We start from the raw sequence: 3,925 nt of genomic DNA on the forward strand, positions 1-3,925 counted from the left end.
TCTTAAATGTAGATTGACTAAATGCTATAATAAAAAGAAATAGATTGTTTAGACTAGATAAAAGTTATGATCCAACTATATGTTATCTACAAGAGATACATTAAATACAAAGACACATATAGGTTTAAAACTTAAAAATTGTAAAAGAAATATCATGCAAGTCCTAATCATAGGAAATATGGAATGGCTAGATTAATACCAGTCAAAATAGACTTCAGGATAAGAAAGATTACCAAAAATAAAGAACAATATTTCGTAATGACAAAAGGGTCATTTCATCCAAAGGCATAGCAATTATAAATGTGTGTTTAATAACAGAGCTTCAAAATGCATAAAGCAAAAACTGAAAGAGCTAAAGGGAGAAATAAACAAATCCACAATCATAGTTAGAGATGTTAACACCCCTCTCTCAGTAACTGACAAAACAACAAGACTATTAAAAATCAAAAATGATGTAGAATATCTCAACAATGCTATCAATCACCTTAACCTAACTGACGTTTATAGAACACTAGGCCAGATGTGGTGGCTCACGCCTATAATCCCAGAGTTTTGAGAGGCCAAGGTAGGAGGATCACTTAAGGCCAGGAGCTGGAGACCAGCATAGGCAACATAGCAAGACCCCATCTCTATTAAAAAATTAGCTGGGCATGGTGGAACATGCCTGTAGTCCCATCTATTTGGGAGGCTGAGCACACCACTGCACTCCAGCCTGAGTGACAGAGCAACACTGTCTCTAAAAAACTAGAACAAATAAATAAATAAAATAGAACACTAAACTCAGCAACCGCAGAATATACATTGTTTTCTAACCACACTGAAATTAAATTGGAAATCAATAACAAAAAGATACCTATTACAGCCCCCCAAATATTTGAAAATTAAACAACACATTTTCAAATAACCTATGCATCAAAGAAATCGCTTTTTGTCTGACATCTCAGCAAGGCTGCAGCGATTGCCGCTGCTCTGCAAGCTTCACAATGCCATCCAAGGACAACAAGAGGAAAGACCCCGGGAAGTTAGCCAAAAAAGACAAAAACCAGTGAACAAATCCAGCGGCAAAGCCAAAAAGAAGTGGTCCAAAGGCAAAGTTTGGGACAAGCTCAATAACCAAGTCTTGTTTGACAATGCTACTGTAAGGAAGCTTTGTATGCCAAACTCTGTAAGGAAGTTTCCAGCTATAGGTTTATAACCCCAGCTGTGGTCTCTCAGAGACTGGAGATTCGAGGCTCCCTGGCCAGGGCAGCCCTTCAGGAGCTCCTTGGTAAAGGACTTATCAAACTGGTTTCAAAACACAGAGCTCAAGTCATTTACACCAGAAATACCAAAAGTGGAGATGCCACAGCTGCTGGTGAAGATGCATGAACAGGTCCAACTGACTGTACATTTGGAAAAACAAAACTTTATTAAATAAAAAAAAGAAATCACAGGGAAATTAGAAAACATTTTTGAACTGAATGAAATAAAAACATATTATATCAAATTTTATGGGATGCAGCAATGCAGTGCCTACAGGGAAATTTTTAGTGTCTATTGCTTATATTAGGAAAGAAGAAAGATTTAAAATCAATTATTTAATTTTCTATTTTAAGAAGTTAAAAAAAGAAGAGCAAATTAAACCCAAAATATGTGAACAGACAGAAATCATAAATATAAAGCAGAAATCAAGAAACTAGAAAACAAAGAGTATACAAAAATAACAAATCCAAACGTTGGTTTTTAAAAAATTTAATGGAATCAGTAAACTCCTGGTTAGGATGATCAAGAAGAAAGGAAAACAAAAGCTGTTACTACTACAAATGAAAGAAAGGATAGATCCTACAAATATTAAAAGGCTAACGCTGAAATAGTATGAAGTGTATTATGGCAAAAAATTAACACCTTAGATTAAAGGAAACAAATTTCTAAAAGAACAAACTTACTAAAACTGACCTAAAATCAAATCAAAATTTTTAATACCCTGAGTGTTTTTAAAAAATGAATGTATTATGAGGCTTTTCAAGATGGCCGAATAAGAACAGCTCCAGTCTGTGGCTCCCAGCGTGATCGACACAGAAGACGGGTGATTTCTACATTTCCAACTGAGGTACCTGGCTCGTCTCATTGGGACTGGTTGGACAATGGGTGCAGCCCATGGAGGACAAGCTGAAGCAGGGCAGGCATTGCCTCACCTGGGAAGCACAAGGGGTCAGGGGATTTCCCTTTCCTAGCCAAGAGAAGCTGTAACAGACTACTGGGAAAAACGGGACACTCCCACCCAAATACTGTGGAGTTTTCCCAAGATCTTAGGAACCGGCTGACAAGGTGATTCTCTCACTTGCCTGGCTCAGTGGCTCCCGCCCATGGAGCCTTGCTCACTGCTAGCCCAGCAGTCTGAGATCAAACTGTGAGGCAGCAGCCTGGCTGGGAGAGGGGTGTCTGCCATTGCTGAGGCCAGTAGGTAAACAAAGTGGTCAGGAAGCTTGAACTGGGCGGAGCCCACCACAGCTCAATCAGGCCTACTGGCTCTAGACTCCACCTCTGTGGGCAGGGCATAGCTGAACAAAACGCAGCAGACAACTTCTGCAGACTTAAATATCCCTGTCTGACAGCTCTGAAGAGAGCAGTGGTCCTCTCTCACTAGCACAGTGTTTCAGCTCTGAGAACAGACAGACTGCCTCCTCAAGTGGGTCCCTGACCCCTGTGTAGCCTAACTGGGAGACACCTCCCAGTAGGGGCCAACAGACACCTCATATAGGTGGCTGTCCCTCTGGGATGAAGCTTCCAGAGGAAGGATCAGGGAGCAATATTTGCTGTTCTGCAATATTTGCTGTTCTGCAGCCTCCACTGGTGATACCCAGGCACGCAGGGTCTGGAGTGGAACTCCAGCAAACTCCAACAGACCTGCAGCTGAGGGACCTGACTGTAAGAAGGAAAACTAACAAACAGAAAGGAATAGCATCAACATCAACAAAAAGGACATCTACACCAAAACTCCATTTGTAGGTCACCAACCTCAAAGACCAAAGGTAGATAAAACCACAAAGATGGGGAGAAACCAGAGCAGAAAAGCTGAAAATTCTAAAAATCAGAGTGCCTCTTCTCCTCCAAAGGATCGCAGCTCCTCGCCAGCAATGGAACAAAGCTGGATAAAGAATTACTTTGACAAGTTGACAGAAGTAGGCTTCAGAAGGTCAGTAGTAACAAACTTCTCCAAGCTGAAGGAGGAGGTTTGAACCCATCACAAGGGAGCTAAAAACGTTGAAAAACAATTAGACAAATGGCTAACTAGAAAAAGAGTGTAGAGAAGACCTTAAATGACCTGATGGAGCTGAAAACCATGGCACAAGAACTTCGTGACACATGCACAAGCTTCAATAGCCGATTCGATCAAGTGGAAGAAAGGGTATCAGTGATTGAAGATCAAATGAATGAAATGAAGTGAGAAGAGATGTTTAGAGAAAAAAGAGTAAAAAGAAACGAACAAAGCCTCCAAGAAATATGGGACTATGTGAAAAGACCAAGTCTATGTTTGATTGGTGTACCTGAAAGTGATAGGGAGAATGAATCCAAGTTGGAAAACATTCAGGATATTACCCAGGAGAACTTCTCCAACATAGTAAGGCAGGTAAACATTCAAATTCAGGAAATACAGAGAACACCACTAAGATATTCTTTGAGAAGAACAACCCCAAGACACATAATTGTCAGATTCACCAAGGTTGAAATGAAGGAAAAAGTGTTAAGTGCAGCCAGAGAGAAAGGTCGAGTTACCCACAAAGGGAAGCCCATCAGACTAACAGCAGATCTCTCCGCAGAAACCCTACAGCCAGAAGAGAGTGGGGGCCAATATTCAACATTCTTAAAGAAAAGAATTTCCAACCCAGAATTTCATATCCAGCCAAACTAAGGTTCATAAGAGAAGGAGAAATAAAATCCTTTA

General features: G+C 40.4%; 1 pseudogene; it reads left to right on the top strand.

Annotated features, from left to right (window-relative positions):
- Window positions 1-983: 983 nt before the first annotated feature.
- LOC100591698 lies at window positions 984-1,368 on the top strand (annotated as a pseudogene).
- The last annotated feature ends 2,557 nt before the right edge of the window (window positions 1,369-3,925 follow it).

Source organism: Nomascus leucogenys, chromosome 4, assembly GCF_006542625.1.
Source record: "Nomascus leucogenys isolate Asia chromosome 4, Asia_NLE_v1, whole genome shotgun sequence".
NCBI lineage: Eukaryota > Metazoa > Chordata > Mammalia > Primates > Hylobatidae > Nomascus > Nomascus leucogenys.